Source organism: Helianthus annuus, chromosome 15 (assembly GCF_002127325.2).
Source record: "Helianthus annuus cultivar XRQ/B chromosome 15, HanXRQr2.0-SUNRISE, whole genome shotgun sequence".
NCBI classification, from domain to species: domain Eukaryota; kingdom Viridiplantae; phylum Streptophyta; class Magnoliopsida; order Asterales; family Asteraceae; genus Helianthus; species Helianthus annuus.
Window position 1 is genome coordinate 26,427,408 of NC_035447.2, and position 16,357 is coordinate 26,443,764.

Here is a 16,357-nt window from a genome sequence, read left to right on the forward strand (position 1 = left end):
TGTGCGTTAGGTGTAATATAATTTAGGTATACATTTTAAGCTCTTTTACACTTTTTTAGCCAAGTTTTAAATTTATAAACACGATATTTACTAACACTAAACACACATATGGGCAAGTGCACCCATCGTGAGCGTAGTATAGTGTTGGTAAGATACCGAGGTCGTCCAAGGACATAAGAACTTTTAGTACCGGTTTATCCTCAACGTCTAATCAAATCAAAATGTTAGAAAAAGGTTTTTAAACTAGAAAAAAGAATAAAACTAACTAAATGCTGAAAATAAAAATAAAAGTAAAAACAGATAGACAAGATGAATCACTTGGATCCGACTCGTGTGTAGTGTAACCTTTGATTATTTTCGCACTTTTGCACTTATTTAAGAGATTATCTTAGTTATTGTAGTAGGCCCCTCTTTTAAAGGTGACATCACCCTCAACCTAGTAGTTTGAGTCAGCAAGGATACAATCCTAAATGGTCGGATTATTGAAAGATAATTAATTAAGTTATTAATGCATAATGTGGTAGGCCCCTCTTTTGAAGGTGACGTTACCCTCGGCTAAGTAGTCTGAGTCAGCAAGGATACAGTACTAAGTTGCCGGGTTAAAGTTTTAGTAGTAGTTTAACTTATGAGGGGATCAAAGAGTTTGGACCCCCGCCATCCAATACCGGTGGGTATTGAAGGAGGTCCTACAAAATTTGACCTAGGTCCTTTGCAGGATCTATACACTGAACAATGGAAAGACTCTTACCAAACTGTTCCCTTAACCCCCGACCAGGTAGCCAACATATCTCCATATAGACCGTGGAGATATGAATGGTGAAAATCTTTTATTTTATATAGACAGTAAAATAATGCCAAGACACCACGGACAAACGATAAGGAAGAATCACCTTCAACATAAGAAACTAGTTATTAAAGTCATTAATACATAACCAATTAAAAAGTGCAAAAGGTTAAAAATAAAAAGTATTACATTAAACACTTGTCTTCACCAAGTGATGTAAGAGACTTAGTAAACATGGCCTTTGATTGTCAAGAACTCTTACGATCAATCTTGGATCCCGAGACGACTCACACACTCTATGATGGACAATGGATGATGGTGGTGGATGATGGTGTTGTGATGGTGGAGGGTGGTGGGTGAAGTGCGAGAGAGGTGGTGTGCCAAGGGATGAGTTGCAAGAGCTCCAAGCACTCCTATTTATAGGCTGAACAGAAGCTCGGGCACGACACCGTGTCCATTGGGCATGGCCCCGTGTCCATCCTCCTCTCTTACTTCATTAAATGCAGTTTGTATGCATTAGTTGATCACGCCCCCGTGTCCGCTGAGCACGACCCCGTGTGCAGAAGCGTATCTGTACTATCAAGATTTACCTGGATTCTGCGAATCTTATAGTTGACCACGGCCCCGTGTTCGCTGAGCACGGCCCCATGGTGGGCAATAGAAGCTTCTACAACTTTGTCTTTTCTGCTGACACTTGGGCACGCCCCCGTGCTCATTGAGCACGGGGCGTGTTCAGCCCTCTGTTTCCTTGTTTTGCTTGGGAAGATGCTGTCGGGAGGCCGGGCATGCCACGCTTGTTCCTTTTCTTGTATTTATGTTAGATTTAGCTGTCTTTTGCTTCTTTTATTTATTTGAGCTCATTTAATCCTGAAAATACAAAAGGAAGACAAAAGCACACTTTTTCCAATATTAGTACTAAAAAAGGGTTAGTTTTATGCCACAATTGACGTAATTTATATGTTGCATTTTGTGCACATCAAATACCCCAACACTTGAATCTTTGCTTGTCCTCAGCAAAACTCCATATAATGTGGCTTTTTCACTCCCAAATGGAATAGGTAGAAGAGAAGGTTTTTGGGCTTGTTATAGAGTGTCGGGATTTCCAAGATTCTTTATTAAGTTTTATTTTTATTTATTTACAATCCTATTCATCATAATTTATTAAAAACATTACATAAGATAAATTACTTATTAGGGCATAACATGCCTTTTTAAAATTTTATTTATATACAAGTTCACATACCTCACGGGGAATCACTCAATACTCTCGGCCGAAGATGTATTTTAGTAAATCACTCGAGAGCGGCATGGAACTTACTCCTACCATAAGCTTGCCAAGCAATCAATCCTCCTCCTTTTTAACTATATACCTTTGTAAATATCAAGAGGACTTTTTGGGTGATGGGTTAGGCTTGGGCTAAAGGTGGGTGGTAGGGTTAGTGGTTAGTAAAAGTGCGAAAAGCGTAAAAAGCATCGGTTTTTGAAAGACTTTTTATTTTTGACAATTTATTTTATTTTGATGAACCATTTCTTTCAAACAAAGTTATTTTTGATAAACTTGTTTGTTTATTTGGTTTCATCATCATATATATTTTTTTTAAGTCATAAGAAAAACCGAGCTTTGTTACTAAAAGAAAGGGTTAAAATGAAAAAGGGTTTAGGTGAGTAAAAAGGGTGTTTGTTTTGGGTTAAGAAATGAAAAGGTTTAAGCTCAAAGGGGTTAACTAGGGGGATTTTGGGTAGGTGGTAAAAAAATAAAAATAATGGTGTAGAAAGAAAAAAGGTAGTCCTAATGCCTCCATCATTTACTTACTCGGGTTTAAGTTGGTAAGGACCGGGAATGCATTATCGTGGCAAGTTCTAGAGTTATAAAAACCAAGCGGCTATTCACACAAGAAACGAAAAATGACAATTTAGTTTAAAGATATGTATTTGTATGCTCAATAAAGGCTCAAAACTCACTTTTGTGGGAATGGGTTTTTATGTGATCAAGTATATATAATCAAATTTTAACTAAGCTTATCATGCCGTTTCATAATTTTCTTATATTAGTTCTTTTTATCACGACGCTGTCGGTTGTAAATTTGTAAAAATATAACCTTGTTATAACTTGAAATTCCCAAATTAAACCTAGACAAGTAAAAAAATGATTTTTTTTGAAAAAATTTGGGGTGATTAGCGGTTCCAATAGAGTTTTGTGTAAGGCTTGTTAATTAGGACTTGTAAGATTCAAGGTTTTAGCATCCCTGCCACACTTAAATTACACATTGTCCTCAATGTGTCCCAAAAATAAGTTTTTAGGTTGATTGAATGTGTAAAAAGGTGTTAAAAAACAAAATTCTGTGTTACTGGGCGCCTGGACACGGCCCCGTGCTGTCCAGGCACGGCCCAGTGTTCAGGTGCCAGTAACAAGAATTAGTAAAAAGAAACAAAAGCCTGGACACGGGGGCGTGTTCAGTGAGCACGCCCCGTGTCCAGTTACCTGAACTGGGTATTTTCTGCAGATGTGCAGCACGGGCCGTTTTGGGCGGACATGGCCCGTGCTGAACTTGTTGTAATGAAGAAATTTTGTCGGGAAGCTCTGTTTTCGTGCATGGGGTGCTGTTTCTCATTTCCCTTGTCATCCTTCACCATACCGAGTGTGTTTTATTCCTGAAAATTAAATTTAAACTAGAAAATATAAAAATTAATCTAAGCTAAACTAAGGATAGTTCCGCGGATTGCCTCCGTGGTGCGCCACGTTTATAAGGGTCCTTGGCTAGACCCAAAGCCTGGTCATATGTTATCCGAGCGGGATGTTTTGCATCCCATGTTGCTCCGTCTGAGAGCATCATCCAAACTTGAATCAATGACCTTCATGTAATTGACCAGGTCGTCGTCCTCTACTCTCTTTCCAACCCCAAACTTCACTTCCTTATCCCCAGACTTCAATGTAAGCGTACCGTCATTCATGTCTACCATTGCTTGTGCAGTGGCTAGAAATGGCCTCCCTAGTATGAGGGGGACTTCGGTGTCTTCTTCCATGTCTAGTATAACAAAGTCGGCAGGGTAGACAAAATTGTCGACTTTGACCAATAGATATTCAGCGACACCTTGTGGGTATTTGACGGATCTGTCGGCAAGTTGTATACTCATTTTGGTAGGGCTCGTTTTTCCTAGGCCGGGTCGTTTGAACATTGATGCAGGCATGAGGTTGATGCTAGCCCCAAGGTCGGCTAGTGCATTACTAACGGGGGATTCCCCAATGAGCAAGGAATCGTGAAGCTTCCAGGATCAATTTTGCTTTTGTGGGAGCTTGTTGAGTAGTAGGGCGGAGCATTCTTCGCCTAAGTTAACTAATTGCAATGATTCAATTTTCCTTTTATGAGTGAGGAAGTCCCTCAAGAATTTTGAGTATTTAGGCAATTGAGTTAGGACTTCAATAAATGGAATACTGACATGCAATTGTTTTAGTAAATTTTCGAATTTTGCGAATTGCTTATTGGTCTTTTGGCGAATTAACCGTCCGGGGTATGGGACCGGAGGAGTTTTAGTAGGCTCTTGAATCGGTGGAGAAGCCTTTTCTTGCTGTTGCACGGGTGGAGCTGCGGGTTGGCTTCTTTCAGTTGGCGTAGGTGGGGTTTCTTCGGAACCTACAGTACGGTTTCTCAAAGCAATGAGATGTACTTGTGCCCTTGGGTTGGTTTCGGTATTACTTGGTAACGCGCCTTGTGGTCTCTCGGAGAAATTTTGAGCTATTTGATTTAATTGTTTTTCAATGTTTTGTATACTAGCTTGTTGATTTCTAAAATTCGATTCCAATTATTGAAATCGATCCGAGTTTTTCTTTTCAGTGTCGGAGATTTGGCGAGATACAGTATCTTCAAGCCGTTCTCTTCCACTTTGTTGTTGAGAGAAATTTTGTGACTCGTTTCTTGGTTGTTGAAAGTTTGTTCGTTGGTTTAGGTTTTGTTGGTTACTACTATTTCTGAGTTCTCTCCAACCAAGGTTAGGGTGGTTACGCCATCCTTGGTTGTAGGTACCCGTTGGAGGACCCGACGGCCTAGGTCTGTTGTCAATGTAGTTTACCGACTCTGGTTGATCATCTGTTTCTTTCATACAACTCCAACTTTCATGTGGCCCAACACACCCTTCACAAGCCATAACCGAGACCGTTTTTTTCATTTCTAACTTTTTGATTTTTGAAGAAAGGGCCTCGATTTGGGCTTGTAAAGAAGTGCTTTCATCAACCTTATGGGTGCCCGGGGCAATAGATTTATTGCCTCGGGGAGTGTGCCACTGAAAATTGGTTTGAGCAATTTCCTCAATTTGATTGTATATTTCATGTGGGCGGCGATTACCTAAAAGTCCCCTGGAGCTAGAGTCAAGTGTTTGTCTTGTGTGTGGCAACAACCCATTGTAGAAAGTGGATACTTGTTGCCATACTGCAAGACCGTGATGAGGACACTTTCGCAATAGCTTCTTGAACCTTTCCCAAGTTTCATATAAGGATTCCCCATCCTCTTGTGAATATGTATTAATTTCAGTCATTAATTTAGCCGTTTTAGCAGGAGGGAAATAATTATATAGAAATTTTTGGGCTAGTTCATCCCAGGTGTTTACCGAGCCAACTGGGAGGGCGTTGAGCCAAGCCTTTGCTCGGTCCTTTAGTGAAAATGGAAACATCCGAAGGCGGATGGCGTCGTTTGATGCTCCATTGATCATCCGAAAGGTATCACATATTTCTAAGAAATTAGTAATATGTAGATGGGGATCCTCGTCCGCAAGCCCATGGAAGGTTGCGGAGTTTTGAAGCATTTGTATCAAATGTGGCCGAAGTTAGAAGTTGTTAGCTTCGACATTCAGTGCATTGATAGCGGCGCCAAGATTACATACGGTGGGTCGTAGGTAATCCATGAGGGTACGTTGGTCCGCCATTGGAAGTGGGTCCCCCGAAACTTTCTCTTGGTTTTTAGCTTTAAGTCTTTTACTGGAACTGGAGCTCATACACTACGTAGAAAGTTCAAATGTGGCGTCTGGGTTCCAAGTCCTGCAATAAAAACAGAAAAGAATGTTGGTCAGAAGGTTCACCACGGCCCCGTGCTCACTGAGCACGGCCCGTGGTTGATCGGTGCATTTTAGGTAGACTCTAGTTTATATTAATTATAATTAAAATGCATTGATATTGGTTAGAATTATGGTTCTTTAATGTGGTTTTATTATCATGAGGGTTAAGATAACAATGAGCTTAAATGATACAATTACACATATAAAAAGATAATTAATTGAGATTCAACGTTAGAAATGGTAAAGCAAATTTGATGTGCTTAATTTATAAATATATTACCATGTCTCTTAAATGAATTATATATTATCTAACTAATTTTAGTGTTCATGATTTTATGCAGAATATTAATATTGTTTCCATGGACTAAAAAATTAAATGATGAAAGAATTAAGTGGGCTTTGCAAATAAATAGAATGGTTTTTTTTGGGCTGCACATGTGGGTATCGTACATCAACATAGCTAAGAATTTGGAGGGGAGCCCACACATGAGGAGATAGGTCGGACTCTGGAGATTAGAAGAACAAGAGTTATTGGCGGCAGAAGGGATATAAAAAAGGTTCTTGAGGAACGCACGCAGAAGAGGGGGGAGGAGGAAGTTATTGGACGGCAGTTTTGAGAGGAACAGTGGGCACGCAGGAAAGGCAGCCGCCTTCGGGTGGCTGTACACGGTTCAAGGGATGAGCATCTAGGTGGCTTTCTTCAAGTGTATGGTTCGTAGGGTTTAATACTTTTCTTAGTTTATTCATGTTTGGATTTGTTTTTGACATTGACAACGTCGTGTATGAACAATTTGATATGTTGGTTTATTTAAACTATTTGCATGTGTTTTGAGTTCTTGCTTTACAACTTGCTCGGTTGATGACAAAACCTTATAGCTTGTTGGGTGACATAGAGTAGGTTGACTCACACTGGTAAATAGGGTAATTAAATTGTAAAAGATCTGATGACAAAGACCTGTTTTTGATTACCACTTAAATTAACCAACTTTTCAGCACCATGTCTATGTGGTGTCCAATTAATGATTAAATTGAGTTTTGTGTAAACCTATAATCTGAAACTTGGAGGACATTACCTTTATCTTTTTGCTTGTGGCTTCTGCCCGGTTGAACGATTACTTTGTTTTTCATTAAACTTTGTTTGCGGATTCTTTTAAACTGGTAAAGCTTGACCACTTGTGTTGAATTCTTGGTAAACGTTTTTTATGTTTGAATTATTTGTCGTTTATCAAGCGTATTGGCGATATACTTGCATCGTTAGCGGGCTGGTAAATTGGTGGGTAGTTGATATAAATAAATGGATTATTAGGTTGTATGGTGAATGTTAAAAACTATCCCCAATAATTAATCAAATTCATTAATTCCGAGGCCATGTCTATGTGGTGTTTTGAATCAGTAAACATGTTTTCGTGTTAAACTTGCAATCGGGATTCTGGGTGTGAGTTGCTTTCCTTTAATATATAATAATTCTCTAGTTAAACACTAACCACATATTCCCCGTGGATACGATACCCTACTTACGCTATCTACGTAGTTTAATTAGGTTTTTGATTGACTCTGACGACACTCATCAGTGGTCGGAGATACAGTGATTGTTTTCCGGATCCCTGTTACTGGGGAGTTGGATACGGCCCCCTGTTGCACCGACACGGCCCCGTGCTGAACTCTCTGTAACTCGGAAAATAAAAACTGCCAGTGACAATGCTGGGCACGGCCCGTGTCCGACCAGGCACGGCCCGTGCTGAGCTCTGCAGAAGCTGAAAAATTAAGAAAATCCTAAAAAATAACAAAAATAAAAAAAATGATTAGGCCGCTGATTCCTAACTTTCTTAAAATCCTTGTGTCCCCGGCAACGGCGCCAAAAACTTGATGTGTGTTATGTGTAATATAATTTAGGTATATATTTTAAGCCCTTTTACACTTTTTTAGCCAAGTTTTAAATTTATAAAACACGATATTTACTAACACTAAACACACATATGGGCAAGTGCACCCATCGTGAGCGTAGTATAGTGTTGGTAAGATACCGAGGTCGTCCAAGGACACAAGAGCTTTTAGTACCGGTTTATCCTCAACGTCTAATCAAATCAAAATGTTAGAAAAAGGTTCTTTAAACTAGAAAAAAAAAGAATAAAACTAACTAAATGCTGCAAATAAAAATAAAACTAAAAACAGATAGACAAAATGAATCACTTGGATCCGACTCGTGTGTAGTGTAACCTTTGATTATTTTCGCACTTTTGCACCTATTTAAGAGATTATCTTAGTTATTGTAGTAGGCCCCTCTTTTGAAGGTGACGTTACCCTCAACCCAGTAGTTTGAGTCAGCAAGGATACAATCCTAAAGGGTCGGATTATTGAAAGATAATTAATTAAGTTATTAATGCATAATGTGGTAAGCCCCTCTTTTGAAGGTGACGTTACCCTCGGCTAAGTAGTCTGAGTCAGCAAGGATACAGTCGTAAGTAGTCGAGTTAAAGTTTTAACAGTAGTTTTGTAACACCTCGAATTTTTGTGTCCAATGATGTGTTAACACGTGTCATTTGATTACACGTGGCATCTATAATAAATAAAGGACTAATTTTGACAAACCTTGAAAGTATATAAATTCGAGGGTTATAAATGTCAACGAGGGTAAATATACTGTATAGCAACCCTAAATAACGCTTGTACCTTCAAACGAATAAATCATAGATCGTACGGAAGCGAAACGCGGAAGAAAGTGAGAGATTACGAGCTACAGGGGTTAACTGTGTCAACATGTTTAATCATACCTCTGAGTGGCCCTTTAACGTTCCCAAGGCTTCGTAACAGTATTATACGCTCACTAGAATATACTGTATAAATTCCGCGAAGTTCCGTCTTAAAACGAGAGAGTTATACTCAAATTCGTATGAGAAGGGTTAAAAGCGTCAACAGTGAAAGTTAAGGCTTTCCAAATAATTAATAAACTAACCGGGGACTTTATAATGCGGGTAAATAACACGAGGCCCCTATCGGTAAATAACCGAGGGCCAAACCGCAAAGTTACCCCTTCAAACCCGAAAGGTCAGGTAAATCATTACGAAAGATTTCGTTATTAATTACCAGATTCTGATAATCATTACAAAAGATTTAGAATTTCTGGAAATCTGACCTCTCGCGACCCGCGTTGTGTTATGGGTTAAGTTGAGGCGGGCCGCGAGCCTCCTAAATTACACGCCTGATATTTGAATATTAGGCGACCCGCGTTAAAGGAGCATGGAACTTCCATGCGGGTCGCGTAAAGTGCCCAGATGCAGAAAGTTGTAACTTCTTGCCTTTTGGAGCTTTTGAACGATCAAACAACCAATTAATGGAGCATGGGTGCCCCCTACTCGACCCATACCCCTTAGGGACACCTGCCCATGATCCATGATCAAGTGTAGCATGTGTTGTAATGATCTTGAAGGTTTATGAACACTATAAATAGCCACATTGGTTCATAGCATTCACCACAACACAAACACTTCTATCTGATCATTCTAAGAGCTCTCTAGCATCCATCTCTGCTCTATAAGCAAGAACGCACTTCTGTAAGACGTTCATAACCATTTTGGTCATACATTTCCATAGTTAAAGCTCATAAACACAACCGTCGTAACTAACGGTTGTCATTACAATAACTTGCAAATGGTTCAGTCTTATGACGGATCAAAAGTAGTTTTGAGTTGGTAATTATGTGGGTAATAAACCTCTAAAAGGGTTCCCCCTGATCACCACTCTAACCATGTCAAATATCGAGTCAAACGTGCGGTTAAAAAGTCAACAGAAAGCTATTTTAGCGATTTATGCATAATCTGTAATGTACATACTAAGGAACCTGTTTTGATAATCATAAAACATGATAATAAGTATATAAACCTGTTTGCGCTCGTTTGAATCGACCGTTTGCTATATTGAACCGGTTCGGAGCCGAAAGTCGCAAAAGTTTGACTTTTGCTTTGACTTCGGTTCTGACCCATTTTAGTGAGGTATAGATATGCCTTAGGACTCTCTTAGGACCAGGTCACATGTTGGTATAAACCTCTGTGATCGGTTCATGAGTTATCCTAGTCTTTTGCGCATTTCCGTCATTCGCCTAAAAGTTGACCGTAACGGCCTTTTGAAATTAAAACGAGTATTTCGGACACGTGAATGAACCAGAACCTTGCTTATTAAATTATAAGCATGTCCTTAAAATTTCACGTCAATCCGAGGTCTAGAATGAGAGTTATGCTAAATGGCGCATTTAAAGTAAACTTTAGTAATTAACGGCGCAATTAGCATAACACCAATCTAAACCAAGATTTCGTCACCAAAACTTTTACCCACTGTTATAAAATAATATTTTGGGAATTTTAAAGATTTTTAATAATTTTTTACCTCGCTCATAACCTGCGGTTATGGCTACGGTTCGGTAAATACCGAATATGCCCTTTTCGGCCAAAACATGAGTTCTACAAGGTCTTTTGACCCGATTCCAGTTGCTACTGATTTTATATAATAAATAAAGTATTTTAAGCTTTATAAACTGTTCGGGAAACTCAGATTTCCAGTAGAACTCAAAAAGCTCTTTAAAAGTCTTTAAAATGACCGAAAAGCCCCTACGGGGCATAATATTAACTTAAACTCGTTACGGGCGTCACGGAAGGTATCCTACTGATACCACAACCCATTTAAGGCATATTGACTTAGGAAATAAGCGTACGACTCTCATGGTTAACCGTTTCGCCTATTGCGCGCACGGTTCGGCTTATGAAACAAGTTTTCATAAATTAGCCGATACGGGTCAAATTATATTATTTGAACCCCAAAATCCAGAGTGTGAACCTTGAACCCATATAAAACAAGTCTCTGAACTTGTTTGGGGCAGAAACACATTCCATTCTTGGTTTTCGCCTTTTCGCGCGATTAAACCATATCTATATATATCGGAACCAACCGGTCTAGGCTACGGCCATTATAACGACTCGTTAGGATTCTAAGAGGTTAATTAAAACCTTCGTTCCAGATTAGGAGCCCCAGTAAAAGCTATCGGTGATTTAATCCGAATTAAGGAAATATACTTGCAAAGGTAAATACTTTAACTTATTTCCCCTATATGGGCTTGGGTTACGGTATATTAATACCGCTTGATTGAGCATTGTATTCTTCCATCGCTTAGGTGGTTAATTAAATAATATGATCGGCTCATTTAAACAGTTTTGTTTCTTATAAGCCTTTGGGGGGGTTTAATGACCGTTGTCCCGGATATCCTTGGCATCATTTTACGAAATGGCCACGACCATCGACATCCCGGTGTAGGCGTACACCCGGTATATAGTGTCGACATTAAATTAAAAGACGTAGCCGTTGGTTTTTATACTACGGTTTTACGCAATGTGGTGTGTCTATAAATCTTTAACCCGGCACGACCCGGGCTACTGAACGCATAAAAGAACATGTAAAACGTTCACAAGATTTTATTATAATTTTCCCAAGTTATAAAAGAGTTTGTGCCTTGTGCATTCAAATCAATTTTAATAAACATTTTCAAATGTGTCAGTTGAATGTATTTACCAGTGTAAACTGACGTATTTTCCCCAAAAAGATTAAGTGCAGGTACTAGACGAAATTGGCTGGTATTAGCTGCCTAAGCATCACGAATAGTCTCGCAAACTTGATGCCGTATCTGAATGAACAATATTTATTTATTTTGATCTGCTGTGGATATACTCAACTTCTGTAATACATTTGATATTACAACCAGAGGTTGAAGTTTATATATTTATCTTTAAGCTTCCGCTGTGCATTATATAATTGTGTGGTTTGACTATATTGTTGCCAACATCGTCACGGTAATCCCCCACCGGGCCCACCGGTGAGACACGTGGAAATCGGGGTGTGACAGGTTGGTATCAGAGCCAACATTGAGTGAATTAAACACTATCCTATTGTGTTTAATCTCAATGACACAATTGCACATACTTGAGTCTAGACAAGAACTTAGGACAAAATTGGAATAACAATTCGAAGAGGAATAACAAAATTTTGTCTTTTCTTTTATTATTCGTATTTAAAGTTTTATTAAGCAGGAAAATGCCACCTGTTATATTCCGAGGAAGGGGAAGGGGAAGAAGAGGCAGAGGAGAAGTCGTGACACATCACGATAACGAAGCTGGACCATCTGGTACGAGACATCCTTCGATGACACGGAGCGAAGAGCCACAACGACGAAGAGATCTTTACGAACCCGCGAGGCATTCCACCTCGCACAGCTTGACGCCATCCTACCGGCACTCCTTTGGCCCAAATTCAGAAAATGATCCCAACAACCCACAACCTTCCTTCATACCTCTACAACGTTCGGTATCGACCCGGAATTACGACGACCCTACTCCCTACTACATAGGTCAGTTTAATCCGGCTGACTACATACAGGAACCTTCAGGTTTTGTTCCACTAGGGCCACAAGATCATTTCTCCGAGGACCATATGGATGAAGATACTGATCCAACTGAACCTGCGCGTGGTACGCCCACGCATCCGATAGAAGTCTCTGATGGGTCATCCTTCCATGGCACGCCCTATCATGGACCTGATAGTTTCCAAGCGATGTTTGACCGACATGAGTGGTACTACACGCCACCTCAACAGACATCACAACAACCGCGACATCCACAGGATCCCTCTGAGGATTCACGCTTTGAGGCAGTTACGCCACCACCTCCGCCACCGGCACAACCAGTAATACCTGATCCGCCAAGGCGTAGGAGGACAAATGCTCGTATGTCTACACGAGGAGGAGGGGGTATCCACTTCAGCACTCCTCGACATTCTAGTAGTAGCCACTATCCGCCACTACAAGAAGAAGGACCTTCAAGTCCTATACAGGAGGCGAACTCCGCACCAGCTGCACAAAATTCGCCACCATTTGGGTATGACCAACCCATACCTGCTTACACAGGTCCAACGGCTTACAACCCGTTCGAACCATCACAAGCACAATACAACTACGGCTATGAGCGCGACCCATATGTGGTGTCGGCAAGATATAATGCGCGCTACCCTGACGGAGCACACGGAAACATGGGACCACCGGACTACTCAGCTCATGGGTATCCAATACCTCCCAGACCTCCAGTTCCGCATCAAGCGCCACAACCACGTTTCTCTCCTCCTGAACAGGAAGAAATACTCCATCGACTAGATCGTGTGGAGAGGGAGTTCGAGGAAGAGAAAAAGAGCCACCGAGGATTTCTCAAGGGCTTGGCGAACCTACTAAAGGGCAAAAAGAAGAAACGTGACCATTAGCCCTTAATGGTAGTACTAATGTAATTTCTATTTTGAAATAAGTCCCTGCGTGGACACTTATCGTATTTCAGTCCCTACGTGGACTTATCTTTTAGTCCTTATATGGACACCTATCTTATGTTAGTCCCTGCGTGGACTTGTCACTTATTTTAAACCTCTATGGAGGTATGTACTATTTGAAAGACCCGTTTAGGGCAATATGTAATTGTATTTAAGATTTTGGAATGTATGTTATGAGTTTTGTTTTAATATGTATAAAATAAATCAAAACCATTCCTTTTAATTGATCTGCCTAAATAAAGAATCTTAAAAGGTGAAACCTAGCTTGGTGTCTTTTAAGATCCAGTCAAGATGGTACGACCTAATTGAAAAGATTCTGATTCCCTGTTAACCTCTGTACGCATGTTAACAATCATGGCAGATGTGATTCGTTAAAATCACGCACGTCATTCTTATACAATAATCCTTTAAGGATTTCAAAACCCAACTAAATGAATTATAAATTGTGGGTTAAATCACCAATGAAGGTGATCAATCTTATTAAAACATCCATTAGTGATGTAGTGCCTACGGGCCAATATTATTAAAACATCCATTAGTGATGTAGTGCCTACGGGCCAATATTATTAAAACATCCATTAGTGATGTAGTGCCTACGGGCCAACCTTATTAAAACATCCATTAGTGATGTAGTGCCTACGGGCCAACCTTATTAAAACATCCATTAGAGATGTAGTGCCTACGGGCCAACCATATTAAAACATCCATTAGAGATGTAGTGCCTACGGGCCAACCATATTAAAACATCCATTAGAGGTGTAGTGCCTATGGGCCGTAATAATTGTCTTATAACGACAAAAGGCAGTGGTGGTCTATGACTCCCTGTCAGAAAGAGATAAAAGAACTACGGTTCAAATCTCTATGCCTTTGATTCTCAGAAATCTCGGCTAAAATTATAAAACATCCTCGTGATTAGGCTTTATGCCGCCAATACTATTATTATAGCTGAAATAGGATATATTCAAATCCTAATATGTAATGAAATAATAAGTTAACCAAATATGGTCTCTGTACCATGGTTGACAAATTGTCAAAAAGGACAATCATATGATAATCTCCTGAATAAAATTTGGTTATCTTCTGTAACAGATTCAAGTTACAATGGCGGATCCCAACGGAGAGAATAGCCATACTAATGAAGATGACTACGACAATACGCCAGTGCATTTGACAGGCGCACAACTGAAGGCTCTGATTGACAATGCTGTTCAGGCAGCTCTTGATCGTCAATATACTGAGTCCCAAGGCAGAACCGTGTCAAAACCACCCTCTAAACCAAAGACACACTCCAAACCACCCTCTGAACCCAAGAAAGAAGACGACAAACACTCGTCCACTGAGAACAGCGTTCATCGCGATAGAGAATATACTGATGCATCAAATGCTAAGGGTTGCACTTACAAATACTTTGTATCTTGTAAGCCCCGGGAATTTACAGGGGAGAAAGGTGCTGTTGATTGTATCACCTGGCTAGATGAGATGGACACTATAGTGGACATCAGCGGGTGTGCAGCGAGGGATGTGGTGAAGTATGTGTCCCAATCATTTAAGGGCGAGGCCCTGGCATGGTGGAGGGCGTTGGTGCAGGCATCTGGTAAGTCTGCTTTGTACAAGATGACATGGGAGGAATTTATTGCTCTCATTAAGGAAAACTACTGCCCTCAGCATGAGGTTGAGAAGATCGAGGCTGACTTTGTGTCACTGGTGATGACGAACCTGGACTGCCAGGCGTATTTGACGAGTTTCAATACCATGTCTCGTCTGGTCCCATACCTTGTGACCCCAGAACCTCGAAGAATCGCCCGTTTTATTGGGGGCTTGGAGCCCGCAATAAAGGCGAGTGTAAAGGCCTCTCGGCCGACGACCTTCAGGTCAGTTACTGACCTTTCCTTGTCTCTTACCTTAGACGCTGTCCGTCTGAGGACACTAAGGAACAAGGAGGCTGAGAAGAGAAAACGTGAGGATGATACCTCACGAAGATCAGGGAAGAAGCACCGTGGAAGCGGTGAAGGCAAAAGAGGGTCGGAGGCAAAGAAGGATGGGCAAACTGGTGAAAGGCCCAACTGCAAGATCTGCAAGAAACCCCACTCTGGGAAATGCAGATTTGCATCAAACTCACAGTCGCAATCAAAGACTCCTTCCTGTGGACTATGCAAGTCCAAGGATCATAAGACTGTGGAGTGCAAGAAAATCAAGGATGCAACCTGCTATGGTTGTAATGAAAAAGGGCACATCAAGAGTAACTGCCCTAAGTATGCCAAGAAAGCGGAAGAAACAAAGAAGTCAAATGCGAGAGTTTTTCGCATGGATGCAAAGGAAGCGGTCCAGAACGACAATGTGCTTACAGGTACTTTTCTCGTAAATAATATATTTGCAAGAGTACTATTCGATTCTGGCGCTGATAAATCCTTTGTAGACCAGAAATTTTGCCAACTACTAAATATGCCTATCAAAACCCTTGATGCGAAATACGAAGTAGAGTTAGCAGACAGCACGATAGAAACCGTCTCAACTGTTCTAGAAGGATGTGAAATGTCCATTAGGAACCATTCTTTTCCTTTATCTCTACTTCCTTTCAAATTAGCGGGTTTTGACATTGTGCTAGGCATGGACTGGTTATCCCGTAATCAGGCCCAAATCATTTGCGGCAAGAGGCATATAGTGCTAAAGACTCCGAGTGGTGAATCTCTTACCATTCGAGGGGATACGCAGTACGGATTGCCCGAAGACGTATCTATGCTCAAAGCTTCAAGGTGTTTGAACAGAGGCTGTGTAATTTACATGGCTCAGGTGATAATAGAAGAACCTAAGCCGAAGATCGAGGATCTTCCTATCATTTCTGAATACCCCGAGGTTTTTCCTGAAGAACTACCTGGTTTGCCACCAGATAGATAAGTGGAGTTCAGAATAGACATCATTCCTGGAGCAGCTCCGATAGCAAGAGCACCTTACAGGCTAGCTCCAACGGAAATGAAAGAACTGAGGACCCAGTTGGATGAACTGCTGGCGAAAGGTTTTATCAGACCTAGTTCATCTCCCTGGGGAGCACCAGTCCTATTTGTAAAGAAGAAGGACGGATCGATGCGGTTGTGCATCGACTACCGAGAGCTAAATAAAGTTACCATAAAGAATAGATATCCTTTGCCAAGGATCGATGATCTATTCGATCAGCTGCAA

At 40.6% G+C, this 16,357-nt stretch overlaps 1 non-coding gene across 1 annotated transcript; it reads left to right on the forward strand.

The window, feature by feature from the left end:
- Nucleotides 1-5,213: 5,213 nt before the first annotated feature.
- LOC118487764 lies at nt 5,214-5,320 on the forward strand. Its single transcript, XR_004882707.1, has one exon. It is a non-coding gene; the product is annotated as a small nucleolar RNA R71 (small nucleolar RNA).
- Nucleotides 5,321-16,357: the final 11,037 nt, after the last annotated feature.